The following is a 17,703-nucleotide window of genomic DNA, read 5'->3' on the forward strand; positions in this document are numbered from 1 at the left end:
CTTTGCAATTTCCAAACAAACAAAAAATTATCATTATTTGTCATATAAGGAAAAGTAGTTTTTAACCAATCTTCTGTGAATCCTATAAGTACTGTATTCATTTATTAAGCAATAAAGTTTAAAAGCTACTTTAGATTGTTTTGACCACATTATTTAAAGCAAAAAAAAAATTGTGAAATGCTTTCTATTTTAGTAACATACTAGCTTAATTATGATTTTGTAATCATATATTCTAATTAGAACTTTGCAATCCCTTGCAGTACAGAGAAGCATCTTTTCATTCACTGTTTTCAACACACAGTTATCAAAATAGTCTCGAAATGTAATTAGTTTCTATGTTTTCTTATGATTAAAGCCATTGCAGAGGATGTTTCACACAAATCTGTTACCCGAAAATGAACGTGCTTAGTGCTGTGTATCCTATATCTGGATATTTATTTAGGGCACACAGCCAAATCTGGCAGTTGTCTAGAATTGTGTTTTTATTGAGCAATCAGTTGAACGTTCATTCAGCATTTTTCCATATTTTGACAGCTAACAAGCAAAATCAACAGCTGCTTCTCTGACAGGAATCATTCCTCCACTCATATTGACCCAGTTTTAAATCCTAGACACAGTAATACATGAACCATCCCTGTGATACAATGCTCACTCCAAATCTGGCAATCTTTATCATCCTACTCTACACCCAGTGTCTTCTCCTCTGGCAATTTTTCTGAGATTCAAGCTTTCTCTTTGTCCACCTATATAAACTTCTCATAAAAACTGTTTATATATTCCACTCTTCTTGGATGGCCTCCTGATACACACTTGTGCACAGTTACCAAGCTTCCTAGCCAGAGTATCTATTGTGGGTTGTTTTTTGTTTTTTTTTTCCCCAGGAATCAGGATTGAGCAGACTGGCAGTTCAATTCAGCTTCACTAGCCCTTTACCACATTATTTCCACAGTGTGCCTGTCTGTGCTATACACAGGAGCAGTGCAGGAAGAGCCCCAGGTTATCACTGAAACTGGAAGCTGTGCAGTTGATTGCATGTGGCTTTGCATCTGGGTTCCCAGCCCTGCTTCTCAGTTCAGCTGCTAGTGGCTCCACAGCTTTTGTTTCTGAGTCTGCATGAATTTGATGCTAGCTAGAGGATACAGACCAGTATTAGAGCTGTATTGAACCTGACAGACATATCCATAAATCAATAACCTATTTTTTAACAAAATCCTGGGCTAGAAAAAATGCTCAGCCCAGCCATATGAACTAAAGATTTGAATTCATTTCACATGGAAAAGGCAGCTTCATCAGAACTCAAATTGCAAAAGTGGTTTCTAGAGTCTCCTACATCATACCTAAGCAATCAATTACTTCCAGGCTTCCCTGTGTTAGTTATTAGTGAGAATAATCCATAAGTTCATGATAGGTATCTTTAATAAACAATGCTTCTCAGTGTATCCAGACTTGACAGGATACCCTTTTTGTAGCAGTTCTTATGTACAGCATCCAAACTTTAAAAATCTCCTGAAAACAAAGACAGCTTTAGACTGAGGGAGCTGCTGTTCCTCAAGGTTGTCTTCTTTTGGAAGGGCTGTCAAGATCATCCCTCTTTACACAGACAAACAGGGAGGCAGCAGAAAGCACATGGGATATGTGTGGCAAGTTGGAGGACCCCATCCCTGGTATTCACTGCCACATGCAAAAGCGGGACAAGGTTGGCAGCTGGGCTGATTGATGATACATCTTTACAAGGATTTTTGTGAGGGACAAAATTAGATTTCTCTAATGGCAGTTCTCCCATTTATAGGAACAAGCTGCCAGTTTTCTTCTCATAACGGTGGGCAATACAGTTACCAAGAAATGCTTCCTCCATCTAATGGGAAAGAAGCCTGCAAGATATATTCTCCTAACAGCAGAAGTCCAGCCAAGATTAAGAGATAAAATAAGGAAAAAAAATTCATGCCAGACAAGAATTTATCTGTGCACATACATAAAAGCCCATCCAAACTGCCAGGCCGGCTTCTGGACTATTCAGCAATCAGAACATCTTCAATAAAATCTGGCTTTTGAGATCCACAGGCATTATCTGGTGCTGAGCATCTTTTAGTACAAAACTGCTGAACTTCTGAGGCATGTTTAGGCCTGGTGAGACCTTGTGTCAGCCACACACAACTACTCCAGTATTTTTTTACTTGTTGGAACTGACTCTGTGGGACCACAAAGGAGTTACTAAAGCCTATCCCAAAATAACCAAGGACAAAAAATGGCAGAGCCACTGATAATTTCAAAACTGCCTTTTTAAAAATCCTTGAGACTTTCACATGCTCCTGATAAAACAGATGCAAGTTTCATTTAAATCATTAATCTCCCACGAACTGAAATCTCTTTCACAAAAATTAAATTTCCAAATAGCCATGGGTTCAGCCTGCCGTAAATTTCTGCCAGCAGTACAATCTCAATCAGATTTAACAGAAACAAAAGGTGCTGAGAACTCACAAGGATGTCTCACAAAGCTGGTTTTGGTATTTCATGGCAATCAGCTTCTCGTCCCTCTGACATTTGTCCCAACCCAGCATCAGTCTGGCTCCCTGCCTTCACAGTCAATTTTCTGTTTGCATGTCTGGATGCTAAATCAATTGGTGACAAAACTATTGAAAGAATTCTATGCAAACACAAACATAAAATTTAACATTGCTGCCACCTGACTGGCCTGAAATACCCCTTTAATTAAAAGCAAATTGCCTGCATTCCAGTTCCTCTCTCTGCAAAACAGCTACAGAAACAGCATTGGGAAAGAAGTACACGTTGGGGGTCTGAAAAACTATTTTTATACAAATTTACTTTACATCCAATATTTTTTTTCACATAAAGGCAGGCAGATAGAAGGGGAAGAAGAATAGGAATTTTCTTCAGACAATCATTCTGTTTGCAATAGGTCTCTGAACAAACTCATTTTCAAGCTACATGTCACACTTTTTAATGAGACAGTAGCACCCAGCATCCCTCCTCCTCAATGTTAAAAGACTACCAGTTTTATTAGTGCCGTTTACAGCCGATTTACTTCTATTTTGGTATCACGTACTGATAAAAAGCCTTCCTACAGAAACGAGAACTTGTTCTCAATAAATGCTCACTACCTCCAGTCCTGCACCGGCTGGCAGGTGCCCCACAGCCCGGCCCGCCCCGCCGCGGCTCCCCACCGCCCCGAGGAGCCTTTTCCCGGGGCTGCTCTCTGCTCCGTGCCCAGGCCGGGACAGCGGGCACGGGGAAGGCAGCGCTGGCGGCCGCGGCAGCAGGCAGGCCTCCCGCCCCGCAGCGTGCGCCGCCGAGGGGTCTCTGGGGAGCGGGCCGCGGGGGAAAGCAGCGAGGGCTAAGCCCCGCGTGGGTCGCGGACCGCCCGCCCCGGGGCTCTCCCGGCCCTTCGGGGCCGCCCCAAGCGGCCCCGCGGGAGGGGCCCGAGCCGCGGCCCGGCCCGGCCCGGCGGCAGGGGGAGCACGAGCGCGGGCCGGGCGCATCGCGGGGACAGCGGGGCTCCCGCTGCCAGCAGCGGCCGCCGCGGGAGCCGCACGGGAGACTCCTCGGAGCCGGAGCGAGGCGGCGCGGAAATCCCGGCGTGGGAGCCGAGGATGCGGCCGCTACCACCGGCCTCTGCTTAGCCCCGGCGCAGCCCTCCCCGCGGCAGCTCCGGCACCCGCCGCCCCTCGGCGCCGGGCAGCAGGAAGCGGCGCTCGGCCGGCTCCCAGCGCCCCCCCTCCCTCCCCGCCCAGCGCAGAGCCGGCGCCGGCGGCACGGGCCGTCGCGGGAGCAGCGAGCGCTGGCGTCGGATGCCTGCGCTACGCCATCCCGGTGCTGCCGCGGCCTGGACTCCGCGGGGAGCACGGGCGATCGGCGGGCAGCGGCGGCCGCTCCTTTGTGTCCCAGGTCGGTGCCGGGGAGCGGGGAGGGGGTGCAGGGTGGTCGGGCAGAGCGGCGGGACCGTGTCCGTCCCCTCCCTGAGGGCTGGGGCAGGCGGGCACCCCTCCTGTCCGGCCTGTCTCCGGGGCTGCAGGCATGGCGGGCGGGGGACTTGTTCGTGTCGGTCTGACCCCCGCTCCCCGCACCCCGGCTGGAAAACTCGGGGAGCCTTTCCGCAGCCCGAGCGGGTGGGCGGCGAGGTGGGGCGGGGGCTCGGCCGCCTCCGCCGCGGGGCAGGGACTCTTCCCGAGCCCCCGGTCGGGGGCGGCTCGTGGCCGGAGAAGTTTCTGCCCAGGCAGCGTTTCGCCGCCGCTGTTGATTGTTTATCGCTCCGAGGCGGCGCCGAAAATAGGTCAGAAATAATGTCTCGCTCGTCCCCGCCGCGAAGTGTCCGAGGGCCGGCCGTGGTGCTAGAACTGCTGGAGGCGGTGGTGCCTTTCCCCTCCTTCCTTTCCTGAGAAATACGGGACCCTCACAGGGTTTGAAACAGAGTGGAGGGGGCGTTAATTATTTATTTATTTATTTTAAATGTCGGTTTCTGCGCGCGGTGTGGAAAGTTGCTGGCCGAGCGTTAGGAATAACTCCCAGCTATTTCCTGGTGCGCGGAGGGCGGCACCGGCGGCTCCCGCCCTCCCGGTGCGAGCGGGAAGAGCCCGTTCCCCTCGGAGCGCCGGCGGAGCGGCGCGGGGCGCTGCGGGCGGCCGTGCCTCCAGCAGATGCTCGTCACCCCCGTCACCGTCCCCAGGACCTCGTCAGGGCTCAGTTAGCCTCGGGGCGCGCTCGGCAGGATTTGCATGATCAGTAAGCGCTCTGGTGGAAATAGTGTTCGTTTCTTGCGTTATTTTAAGCAAAAATTCGAACAGAACCAATTTGAAAGCTCTGATAATTATGCGTTGCAAACGCAGTATTGCTTGGAAGAGAAGTTGCATAGCATAACAGATTTTTTAAAATTGTAATTGGGGGATTTACAATCCTGTTGATACTATAACCAAGGAGATATTTGTGCTGATGTGTTTAAGCCCACTTCCCCTTTCTCCTGGTTGCAGAGAATTTTGCTGACTGAAACATAAATAAGCTACTGTTTGAGATCTTACATTTTATCAAGTAGAGCGGACATAAATGCCTATTTTGTTTTACTGGGTTTTACTTTTTTTTTTTTAGTGGTTCTTTCAACTTGCTTAATGTCTTATAAATAGGCAAAGCCTGAAGTAAAATCCACACGCACCACCTTTTGGTTTGCTTGATTGATAGCAAGTAGCAAATGCTGCAGAATCTGTATTACTCTGGAAGGGAAGGCATTACATTTTCATCCATTAAATAACTCCAACTTAGCAGTTTGATTGCGTAGATAAAATTGCTTGGTCCTTGCTAAGCCCAAAACCGCTTCAATAAATCTCTGGTTTGCTGGAACATTACAGCTGTTTTACAATGAAATAATTCTAGATTTGTGGAGGAACAAATTAGGTACTCCAGCATAGTTTTTATTATTCTGTTTAACAGTTCATTGCCCATTAGAACTGAATTGTTTTGTAGGAAGTGGACAATAATCTGGGCTCTGGCTGTATCTTTGCAAGTACTTTAATGAATGAAGCCCAGAGTTGTAATCTTGTTCTGTTTCTTCCATATGACTGTACCAGTAGTCACAGTCTGAGTACCTGCATTTGGTATGTCAGAGTACAGCTATAAATCTTGGTCTGCATTTTCCTTGGGTGGACCAATTGTTTTCTTTTTCCTCCTGTAACTGGCATAAGTCAATTCTTATGCTTTCCTTCAGCAATTGATAAAAGTCAGAGAATACAAATTTGAACTCATTCTTTGGAATATATCCCTTGTGTGAAATACAATCCTACTGGTGAGAGTTAACTGATATGTGAAAGCACTGGTTTTGGACTTAAATTAGCTCCTTATTAATAAAACTGATTTGTTACATTCAATTCAAATTATGGTCAGTTTGACTGGCCTGCGTAAGGTGTGGCATGAATAGTAATCAGTAATAGTAAAGTGCACACAACAAACCAAAATCTGTCTTCCAAACTGTGATTTTGAAAATGTGCCAGGCAAACCAACACAGTTGTTGATTCAATTTGATTCCATTGAGATAGAATTTACTTTTGTTTTGAGTTAAGTAAAACCTCAAAAGTAACACACTGGGCTCTGTTCAGATTTCAGAAGAGCTAAGCCCTTGCATCTCTTCGGAAGCACCAGTGATGGATGTGACGCTGTTACCTGACACTGCAGTATTGTGGTTTTGACATTTCCCTTGGCAGCACATGGGTTTCAAAGCTCGGTTCCAGGGCTGTCTCTGGTGCATTTTTCTCACAAATATAGAATTGGTGAATTCAGTTCCCAAGCAGGGAGAGATGTGTAAAGTGAGATCCATTGCTCACTCTGACATTCCTTGTTGACTTTGCTAGTCAGTTATCTGCTGAGAAAGACACTGACGAGTTCTAGTGGACTTAGTTGTGGTTTTGAGATATGATAAGCACTCTTTGGCAGGATGTTTCTATCAGTATCTCATTCTCACCAGGTTACAATCTGGTGTTTTGGTGCGAGCTTCTCTTGATGGAAGTGATTAGGATGGGATATGAATGCCACAGCCATCTGTCTGCTTGGGGAGGTGCATAGGAAAGCAAATCCTGGCAAAGGATGAGGCAGATTACTTTGAGTGGTAAGGTTTTGAACTACTGCAGGTAAAGGTATGGAAGCCCTTTATGAGCTCTGACTCTTGCACTGTTTTTTCCTTGAAGAGAACCTGGTTGCCTACACCAGCCTAGGAGGCAGGTACCCAAATGTTTATTAATGTAATGCTGAGAGTACTGATGCTCGTGTCTCCCTTGGCTTGGTTGCTGTCCCGAATAAATTTGAAGGTTAAATCAGTACCAAAGGTGGGCCTCAGTGTGAGAATCAACAACCAGCGGTTGTGAATTCTTGTTACTGTTGACCTTGTTTCAATGTTTGAAGTTGTTATTGTGATAAAGACTAATGTTACTCATCCTTGCTTGGTAACTGTTTCATCTTGTGCTTCATGTTTTCTGTCTTGAAGTCTTTTTTTGTTCTTTTTCATCTCTCAATCCCTACGCACTATAGGACAGTCTTGGCAGAATATACTCTCTTGTTAGCCAAGGTGGAAGAGTTGCAGTTTTGTTGTGTGGGTTTTCCCCTTCCTCTTTTTCTTTGTATGGAAAAAATAGTCTCACTAGTGCTTTGTTTTCATGACAGGAAAGATGAGTAGCACCTGTGTGTTGACCAGCCGTTTTCCCTGATGGATATTTGTTTTGACAGCCTGTTGTTGTATGTCAGTTACCTCTGACAGGCTGCTGCTCAGAGAACCCGTAGCCTAAATAAGTACTACTGTGTCAAGTACCAGCACATGAATTTGTTTTGGTTAACTAAGAGCATAGCTCAGAGTTTCTTGAATTATTAATTATTTAATCTTGCATTCAATATTCATCCTAGTGAACAAGCATGGAAGATGTGATTTTTTTTTTCTTTTGTTAATGAAAAGTTTGTTTATCTTGCAATCTTCAAAAGTTTTATAAGTTCCTATATCCTGGTGGTACAGTTCAATGGTTACAGTGGTAGTGCTGGGTTGACATTTGGACTTGATGATCTTTAAAGGTCTCTTCCAACTTCAATGATTCTATTCTATGGTTCTATAAGTCACAATCCTGCTGCTTTAAAACAGAAATGAGAGATTGGTGAAATCCACTCAAAACTCACATTTTTGATGCCTGTGAGCTTGTTACAATCATACAATGCTTCTGAAAAAAATGCTAGTTCTATGTTTTTCTGCCATAGCTAGGCAAAGCAGTAATGTCTGTCCTTACATTCTGTTAATATTAATGCACCATGTGTTTTTCCTTGGCAAGACACGTGGTTTTATGTTTGCTACACATCTGCTGATTTTGGCCTTCTCTAGCATTTTGCTAAGCACCTTTTGAACACATTAATTTGTTGGATATGTGTCATTAAGTATTGTGTGTGAAAAAATAAGTTACTATTGAAGTAGGAACATAATTAAATATTTATGCTTTCGTTCATAGCAAAAGCAGTTGGTATTTAGTAATGTGGTGTTGCTGATATTTGTAGAAGTCTGTTGTAGAAACCGTCTTCCTCGAAGAACAATGCGTGGAACCTTTGTGGTAACAAGAGTATACAACAAAGAATATACAAGAAAAAAATCTGAAAGGGAGGAAATAAGTTTGCCATAGTTTTGGGTCAGGAAGAAGTCAGGTGAGCAAATTGTGTTTACTTCAAGCAGGAAATTGGTGACAGCATTGTTCTTGGAAAGAACAGACAGAGAAATAAGGAACAGAATCAAATCTCACAGAGCTCAACTTACAAGTGGAACAAAAGTTGAAAATGCTACAGCAAATTGAAATGACATCAATTCTATTTTTTGTTAGATGGTTTCAGTGCTTTTGTTTGTAATGGATTTTCTGTAGAGGTTTTGAAATTGGGAACATTTTTGCTGTGAAGAATTTTGAACTTTATATTGTGCAAGCAGTTTTGTTGCAAACAGATAAAAAGTTTCACTTACCAATATTTCTTAGTAGAACTAAATGAAACATGTTCACATTTTTGAATTACAAGTCCTGTATCAGAAAGAAAGGAAAGCATACAGATATTGCTGTATTTAGCTTTCTAGTGAAAAGTTAAAAATTTGTTAGCTCTAATACTACAGAATTATATATGTACATACATACATATATATGTACATATGTGTGCATATGGTTTGCTGAATCTTGTTTGTGAAATAAATCACAAACCTGTATAGACTATACCCTCAAATTAAGAAGAAATCTATAGCATTCAACAGTTAATTTTGTAGGAGGCTTTACAGTTGACCTCTGACATTTTGAAATAACAAACTGACTTGTTTTCCAGATGCAAGTCTGCTTACTATAATCACAACCTTGTTCACGTGCTGTGACCTCATGAATTAATCCCTGTTACTGACAATGCCATAGGTCACTCATTAGCTGTTGCATAAAGGATGTTGAGAGATAACATTTTATCATGCTTTCTAGCTATAAAATAAATGGAATTCTCTTTATGCGTTCGATGATTTTTCTTAAGTTAATAAGAGAGGTTTCCCTTTCAATTTTCATATTAGAATGGCCTGCAGTACATTTTCTGTCTTCTTTCTATTTAAATTTATAAGGAAAATGTTGTAGTATCTGTGCTTCTGTAGAAGAAGCTGTACTTTCTCCCCAGCTGTCAATTCTATTATCACTTGATGATTTTTCTGCATAATGATTGTGTATTTCCATGTAAAAAATCAGTCTAAATAATGTAATTGATGCTCCTGAGTTTTAGTAGTAGAGGTAGTCATAGTTGCATATGTAGTGTTTCTAAACTTAATTATAATTGCTTGTCTGTCTATTTATATGTGGCCCATCTAGCTTTCCATAAATGCATATATATGTTTTTAAAGGATTTTGTGGGTAAATTCTGAGATTATACCAGCTAGCAGATAATTCTAGAGCTGATGTTTTCTGGTGCCTCTGACCTTCAGTCCCTTATTGTGGTGAAAAAATCCAGATTGAAACATATCAAGGTATTGAGGATATTTGAAATACTGAAACGAGAAACCATAGTAGAAAACATGTTTTACTGCTTTACATGTAAAACAGCTTAGAGGGGAAAAAAACCTTGTAAAAGGTGAGGTCAATACTAATCTGAACGTGGAAGTCAGGACCTAGGTCTCCACATATGTGGCCATTCTTTCATGCTGGGCTTCTTTTTCTGATGAAGGCCCTTGAAGGCTGGGGCAGAAGCTCTGAGTCATAGAGTTTTACCTGATGTTAATTTTATTTTGCTTGTCCTTAAGAGATAACCTGTGGAAGGTGCACCGTGTGTCTGTGAAATTGGTTTGAGTGCCAGCTAATGCTACTAATGCTTGAGCTGAATTTGAGTCTGTGACTCGAAGCTCTAACAGATGTTACCTGCCTTTTGATGGAAATGTGTAAAAGCTGATGGAGTTCAGCTAGAATGATGAATTTTCATGGCCAGTCAATTTGCTCTTCTCAGGTGAGAGAGGAAGGAACAATAACCTTTTGAAAACCAACCAGCCGTGCTATCAGCAGGGTAGGGAAAGCCTCTGATGACTTTGGTTCCCAGTTGTTGGGCGTTTTTTTCCCTGAATGTTTATGCTATATTTAGTGGGTGGTACTTGTTCTAGTTGTAGCAAATTTCAAAGCAGCGTGTAAGGGATTTAATGATTACAAAACCTTAGTACAAGAATTTCTAACTAAACGTGACAAGTAAATGGTAGGAGAAAAGAAATGAACAAAAACTGTTTCATACAAAACACTGTCAAAAACTATTTAAGTAGCATTGGTGATGGTTCAAGCTAATTCAGCAAACAGTTTTCTGACTTGTTTTGATGTAACCCTGCAAGTCTACCCATTGGAGTTACTAAAGGTGATAATTAGATTTGTTTTGTTTCCAATGTGCTATTTTGGAAACAGAGTCTTGCCATTTTAGGTTTGTGTCAGTGTTTTTAGCAGCTTCTCACACGTCAGCATTGTTCTGTTAGTGAAATGCCATGTGGGGAGCAGGAGGTAAGAGGAGCGTGAAGCCTTCAAGCTGCAACATAAACAAAAGCAGATCTTGAAGCTGAATTTGTTAATGCTGCTCTACTTGCCTGTTTCATAGGGAGTCTTCAGTAAGATATTCTCGCCGTGCAGTGGGGGAGGAGCAATGCCAGTGCTCTAAGGGGGGGTTGCAGCCTGTGGAGCTCAGATGGAGCAGGCTGTGCTGACTAGGGCAGCCCTGTCGCTCTCTTCCTCCATGACAGGGAGCAGAAGAGCCCTTCTTCAGCAGAAGTGGTGCCTGTCTCCTGACACCAGATGCGTTGGTTGGTTTCTCTGCAGGTGGAGCATGTTTTTGGGCCTTTTGGGACAAAGCTGCTGGAAGCTGCTCGGCTTTCCATCCTTCCATGTCTCCATCTGGAAGGAAATGGGCTGGGGTGCCAAGGAGGGTTCCTAGGTGAGACGTTGCCTCCCTGGGAAACCAGGCTGTGAGTAGAGAGCAGAACTTGTCCTGTGGAGCAGGGGGAGGTTGGACTGAGCTTCTGCTTGGGCTCTGGTGTTGTGTCCATCCATGGAAGAAGTGGGGCAGGGGTGGGGCATTACTATCCTGCTTTTGAGGTGAATCAAAGAAAGGAATGGAGGGTAAAAATACTGCCTCAGGAATGGCTGCGAGAAGGGGCAGTTTCTTTCACCCTGCTACTGAGACCTCTTTGCTTTGCTGTGCCAAGGCTGTGGCTAATGGAGGCTGAGGGGACAACTGGCCGGGAGCCACTGTGTTGTGCTGCTGCGCGCTTCCCTTCCCCATGCATGATGGCACTGCTATTTGTGGAGCTGTGCTTTGAAACCGGATAAGGAAATTATCTGATCAAGCCCTGCAAAAATAGATTATTCTAAAATGGTAACTAATTAATTTTAAAATGCCGTCCCATGAGCACTGTGTTGGCAGTGTTGAGGGGGCGATTGTATTGATGCTGTGAAGATGTGAATGAGCACCTGAGGCAGAATCTTCTGAAGCTGTTTCTCGTGTGGAAGACTTAGTGTAGTTTCACAGACAAAGTTGGCTTAAATTCTTGCTATGCCCTCACTTACCTCTTCAGGGTTAGATGTTAATATAGGCATACTCTGAGATAGATCAGTGCAGCTGTTTGTGGAATCATGCTGTATTTAAATCAGCTAAATATTGCTGTTTAAATTTAAAAAAAAACCTAACCAACTGCCCCCCCATAACCACCAATATCTTACAAAGTAAACTCCAAAATATCTGTAAAGGTTTGGTTTGGTGCTGTTGGTGCTTTTTTGCCTCCCACAACTGCCAGCACAATTGCAGAGATGGCTGTTTTTGGCGTGGGTGCAAGCAAGTCTGCAAGGGTAGCAAAAGGATATAATTTAAAGCTTTGCTGCTGATATATAATGTGCTGTTTTCTCAGGGTGCTTACTGACATCCAATCTTCTTATAGTGTGCATGCTAAGATCTGCTCAGTTTGTTCAAGCTACCATCACAGCTGTCCACCAGTGCTGATCAGTGTTATCTTTACTTGACACTTGTTTCTTCAAAGACTTTTTTGCCTGAGCATTTCTCAATAAAAAAAAGCGCACACAGTACTCTTCATATTGTGTTTAGTCCCTTCTCCTCTAAACAGCTAAGTAGGGAGTGATTAAATTTTATTGCATTTTTTTCATGGGAGTGGGGAGTGTGGATTGGTTGGTTTTATTTGTTTGTGGGGTTTTTGTTTGGTTTTTGTTGGGTTTTTTTGTTCGTTTGTTTGGTTGGGTGGTGGTTTTGTTTGTTTTCTGTTAGGTAAGATCTGTTTTGCTCCAGGCTTCAGTGGCAGGAAAAAAGAGTGTGGAACATTAAGGACAGAGCATTAAAATCTTGTGCTTGGCTGGTTTGGGTAATAACTAAGTGAACTTAGAAGTTTAGATAGGTTTCAGCTTAGTGCTCTTAGATTTGGATGTGCACAAGATAAGCTGCTGGAGGTGCCACCTGAAATTGCAGAGAAAAGTATCTCTTCCTCATCTGGTCAGTATGAAGATAAGTGAGCATCAAAAGAGCTTAAAGCCTTAGGCCAAATTGACATGTAGGTGTTTGCTACAATGTGTTTTTGAAAAGCTTTAATACACGTTCTGAAATATTTCTTATGACCTCATTGGGTTACAGTTTGCAGTGGCAGTCTGCTAAATTGTCCTTCAACTTTGCACTTGTATCATTCAACCAGAACTAAATTGCACTTTGTACAAGAATAATATGGATTTGACTGTAAAATTAATGCACGTTTTGTGTAGCAGAAAGGTTACAGACAGGGTCTTAGAAGAGGGGTCAGTTGAAGAGAAGGTCTGACACTTTTCAGTGTCAGAAGATCATTAACAAAGGAAGAACAAAATAAGAATATATGACTGTTTTCACATAGGTATTGAATAAAAGCTGTGGGCAGATGTTATGAGATGTTAAAAACAGTGTTTTATATTTCCAGTTTTTACATTTGGGTTTTTTTGCACTGAAGATCAAAGAGTTAAACTTCTAGCCTAAATTTATGTGTTATAATGCTTTCCTCACTTTGTTTTGTTAAAGTGATAGGAAACTGGATACCAAACCACAAGAAAATCAGCAATAGTGTGGCCAGCAGGACCAGGGCAGTGATTGTCCCTCTGTACTCAGCACTGGTGAGGCTGCACCTTGAGTCCTTGTGTCCAGTTCTGGGCCCCTCACTGCAGGAAGGATGCTGAGGTGCTGGAGTGAGTCCAGAGGAGGGCAGCAGAGCTGGTCAAGGGTCTGGAGTACAAGTCCTGTGGGGAGCTGGGGATGTTTGTCCTGGAGAAAAGGAGGCTCAGGGAAGACCTTATAACTCTCTACAACTACCTGGAAGGAGGGTATAGCAAGATGGGGGTTGGTCTCTTTTCTCAAGTAATAAGTGATTGAATTAGAGAAAATGGATTTGAATTGTGTCAGGGAAAGTTTGGATAGGAAAATCTCTTCACTGAAATGGTTGTTAAACACTGAAAAGGGGTGCCTTAAGGCAGTGGTGAGATCACCATCCCTAAACGTGTTTAAAGTGTGGAGTTGGCACTTGAGGACATGGTCTTGTGGTGGAGACAGCAGTGTTAGGTTAAAGGTTGAACTTGATGATTTTAGTGGTCTTCTCCAACTTTAATGATTCTGTGATCCTGTGAAAAAAGCTAAGTCAAGGATTATGTTTATAAAGATGTAGTAGCCATCCCCAAATCAGCTGCCTTTATATTATCGGTTATTATATGGATTATTAACATTAGGTGTTGAAAAATAAAATAGTTTTGGATACAGTACTCCTGGGTATTTCTGAAAGAACTTATGCTTGGAACAATGTCCTGTCGGAGTCACTGTTTTTCTTTGTTGGCTTATCCAGCCTATCACCACCAATGCTATTACTGTAGGAACTACCAAGGAAGTGGTTTTGTGACCACTGATCCTGGATCAGATTTACTATCAGATTATCCCCTAATGTAGCTTCGATCAGGCAGCCAAGCTATCACATTTCTTAAGTTAATAAGAGTATGCAATATATCATTTGTGCTAACTTAATGCCTACTGTGGGAGGAAATACAGTAACTATTTGGCATAAAGCCTTCCAATATAAAATCAACCTGTCAAATCTAAACTGTATTTACTGTCTTGTCAAAGAATGACCTCAGAGCAGGTATTGGAACAATGACTCAACTCTGTAAATTGTGCTGTTTTATTTACAGTGGACAATAATACAGAAATATTACTTATTAAAAATAATTTACTGATCATATAGTGTTTGATTTAATTTTCATTTCTCTTGAAACCAGAGGTTTATTTTTTAAAACAAGTTTGCTTGTGGTGGGATAGAAGTTGCAGCTTTCTTTTGGAGACTTTTGATTCATAAAATATAGCAGAGTAATGACATTAACAGTCATTGGAGACATTTTAATGCCAAATTCATCCATCCATATGAAAGCTATTTTTCATCTAATGACATTGTTGGGACATGGAATTCAAGGAGAGAGAGCTTTCTTCCTTGTGTAAGTAGAAAAATGAAGTATGTTTTAAGTACACTTAGATGGACCCTTAATATTTTATGAAGAACCTATTCCATTGGATGGAATCAAATTATTTTAGTAAGCTTCCCTCTCCTACTTTATTAATTCTTATCTGATACATCCTTCATAAATTCAGTAGTTTATAAGATGGTGAATGTATTAGGCTATGCAGTTTTGGTTTTTTTAAGCCAAAATACTACAGCCTGTAATTTATTGGGTTTTTTTCCATTTACTGTAAAATCCTTATATGCTTTTTTATGTAAAGTTCAAAAAGACTTTGATTGTTTAGTATAAGTGCTTCATTTTGGTTTTTCCCATATAATGCTCTTCTGAATAGGTTAGGAAAAGATAGATTGTGAGTTCATTAATGGAAAATGATAAGCAAAACAAGTAATTAATTTTCAGACTTATTTCTACATTTGCAGATGTATTTCTACATAACTACATTACTGCTGCTGTTAGAGGTATTCATTTTCATCACTGTTGTTGAGGTAGCTCAGCTTTACTGCTGATTTCCGTAGTCCCCCTCCATGGTTCTTGGCATGAGTATGTGGAAGTTCATTTTTCTCACTCAGCCAATGTGTTGGGATCAAAGTGGGACAAGGTGGCTGGCATAACGTAGTAGCACATATCCCAAACTGCTACTGGTTATCATCAAAATGCTCCATTTTAGTTGTTTCTGACTCAAAAGCAGTCACACTTGTGCCAGTTATTTCATACTCCTTTAATAATTTTTGAAATGTGGGGTTTAATTTTATGGGAGGTCTGTGTAAAAGGCAAATAAAACATTTTGGTTTGTTCATGTTCTGTTTCCTTTTTTCTGTGGAAATTACTGTTGAAACCATTGCTCGATTCATTTTAATGAAAAAAAGGAGAAGAAATCTCGGAGATGATGCGGTTTTTGTTTAGCATAAATTGTTGGCTGAAGAGAGAAGTTAGTGTCCATACTGGGAGGAAAAATACAGAAATGTGTAAGCATGGGGTCTGTTTTGCAGCAGGGGTTTTTGTGGCAGAGGGAGAACACATCAATAAAAAAAGAGAGCTTTTAACTGAGCTCTCACAGAACTTTTCCTGTTAAAGTTTTTAATGAGGAAGCTTAGAAATAACATGTCATTTGTCAAACAGACAAAGACCAATGCTAGCATAGAAGGGAATAAGCCTAATAAGTGTTCAAGATGAATTATTGTATCACATGTATGATCTATTAATAGGGGAGAAGAAAAGAAATAAATGCAACATCTTAATGACTTCTGTGCTCAGTGGGAATAATCAAGTTGTCAGCTCAAAGTAGTGAGTATGGTGTTTTTATCAGTGTGCTGCATAAGGGATGAGATATTGGTGCTAAATTTAAAGCAAAAAGTATGAAAACTTGAATTTTAATGCCTGATTAAGTTGATTGTTTATCTAGCCCATTTAAATGTCATATGTATCTTGCATTAGCTTTGTTAGAATCAAACCTTATGGTTGGCTGGGAAGTAGTCTAGACTTAGAGAGCCAGGCATGAAGAAGATTGAAATAGTTGAGTTTTGCCCTCAGCCCGTGAAGATTAGGTCATTGTTTAACTACATGTGTAGTTATTTACTTCACATAATTAATATAGGTGTGAAGCTTTAAAAAAATTAATTAGGAAATCCTGATGTAAAGCAGTGTGTTCTGCAGTATTTTTCTGGTGGTAGTGATGTTGTCTTTTTAAAATTGCAGTAATGAATTGAATAAGGTATTCTAGATATTTCTACGTAAGGGTTTTGTTTGTTTGTTTGCTTGTTTTACAACATCCAAAATTCAACTACCGTTTCTTTTCTACACCCTCACCTTTTTAATTATGGAGAAGCAGGGTTTATTTCTAAGCTCTAGTCTCAACCAGAACACCGTGGTATTGAGTGCTGCACAGCTCTGAAAGGATTTCAAAGGACAGGGGAGTTATGCTTGCAGTAGTCCAGGCTCTCTCTGCAGGGAATGCAGAGAGAAAGGTGAAATGATCAAAATAACAGACTGGTTCTTTGCAGCACCATGCTGAACTAATACATGCAGTGAATTATGCTTTTTCAGCCTCACAGTAATTAAAATAAAAGGATATTAGCTTGGAAGAGTTTTAGCTGTATGGATAGATGGGACATATTTCTAATCGCATGCAGAAAAATTTGGCACATCTTCTGTATAGTCTTGCCAAAGTCTATGAGAACCTAGAGAAATTTAAATGAAAAACAATGTCTGGGTTTCCAGTCAGATTTGTGCTGGTATGCACACTCAGAAAGTCAGCATTAGAAATTGCCTTGTTGGTTAGGTCAAGAACTTTGTTTTCACCACATTAAGTTTCAGCTGAAGGCAGTGTCCAAGAAACAGCTAAAATTGGAATTGAAGGCAGTTCTCAGGTGGGGGGGACAAACCTGTGAGTCATCAGCACAGAGATAGATGGTGGCTGAGTTTGTGTTGGCAGGTGCTGGATCTCTGAGCATACAGGAGAAGAGGACTGGTAAAAAAGCTCAGGGATGCTGGTGTATAAGGCTCCTACAGCAACTTTGAAAAAAATAATACTTGAATGTTAAATGAACAGCTAGAAACAGACTGGAGCAAAATGAATGCTTTGTTCTATTTTCATTTGTAGGTTCTTTAGTTTTACTTTTGATTTCCACTGAATATAAAATACTAAATGTAAGGCTAGAAAAATTCAGTTCTTCAGAATTTTGCATTTTTTTTCTCTCTCTCTCTTTCAAAAAAAAAAAAAGAACTCCATCCTCTTTAAAAGAGAACTGGTATGACACAGGTTGTAATGCATTGTTAAACAAATGTAATAAATGTTGGTGCCATATTTTTGTTGCATTATGGCTTCAATATTTTACTGGGTTATTACTGAAAATTTGTGGTATTAAAGATGCAATAACAACATGGCATGCACAAGTGAAATCTGTTTTAAAAAATCCAGATTTTTTTATGTTCTGCTTTCTCTGTTTTCTTCCCTCTGAAGCTAATGCAAAACCAGTTTAGTTTCACAGTTTGCCTGCACAAGCTGTGATGGATTTTGTCTTTGTATTTCTCTGAAATATACATACAGAAAGATGCAAAGTTCCTTTAAGAGGGTAGAACTACATGTTCTCTTTTCTGTGTCTTTGAAATCTAAAGGTCATCAGATAAAAAAGAGATTTTGCAATTTTTATTGTATTTTTTAAGTACTCTAATGGTTTCATTAACTGCT

At 41.3% G+C, this 17,703-nt stretch overlaps 1 protein-coding gene across 5 annotated transcripts in view; it reads left to right on the plus strand.

Moving 5' to 3' along the window:
• The first annotated feature begins 3,307 nt into the window (after positions 1-3,307).
• Positions 3,308-17,703, plus strand: part of FAM135A (family with sequence similarity 135 member A) — a 79,247-nt gene continuing 64,851 nt past the window's right edge. The window contains exon 1 of one of the 5 annotated variants that reach the window (XR_010358315.1): positions 3,308-3,903. The gene's annotated coding sequence lies outside the window, so the exon portion shown is untranslated. Of the gene's footprint in view, positions 3,904-4,264; positions 4,289-17,703 lie in introns of those variants that run through there. The other 4 variants (XM_064412341.1, XM_064412338.1, XM_064412340.1 and 1 more) reach the window with 4 other exon arrangements.

This window comes from Passer domesticus, chromosome 3 (genome assembly GCF_036417665.1).
Source record: "Passer domesticus isolate bPasDom1 chromosome 3, bPasDom1.hap1, whole genome shotgun sequence".
NCBI lineage: Eukaryota > Metazoa > Chordata > Aves > Passeriformes > Passeridae > Passer > Passer domesticus.